This window comes from Asparagus officinalis, unplaced genomic scaffold (assembly GCF_001876935.1).
Source record: "Asparagus officinalis unplaced genomic scaffold, Aspof.V1 AsparagusV1_Un640, whole genome shotgun sequence".
NCBI classification, from domain to species: domain Eukaryota; kingdom Viridiplantae; phylum Streptophyta; class Magnoliopsida; order Asparagales; family Asparagaceae; genus Asparagus; species Asparagus officinalis.
This window is the reverse complement of record NW_017972901.1, coordinates 35,105-35,464: the sequence shown is the minus strand read 5'-3', so window position 1 is coordinate 35,464 and position 360 is coordinate 35,105.

The window sequence follows — 360 nt, the reverse complement described above, 5'->3', positions numbered from 1 at the left end:
ATTCACGAGGAGGAGAAGAGAAGGAGAGAGAGGCGGCTGAGATTTTTTGAACAGGAGAGAGGGTTTGGGTTACATGTATGTATATATATAGTATAATATTAGGGTTAAGGTTTAAAACGAAAATAATTAAAATAAATAATTACGGGTATTTAAAAATTAAACTAATTACAGAATAATTATCTACAAATAAAAACGTACATGTTGTGCTAATACAACAGTTGATACGAAATAGTCGAAATATTCACATATTATAAAATTAAACGAGAATAATTAATAATAAAAATATATTTACTTATTTTTAAAATCAAATAATTATGCGATAATTATATACAAAGTAAAACGTACAAGTTATACTAATAT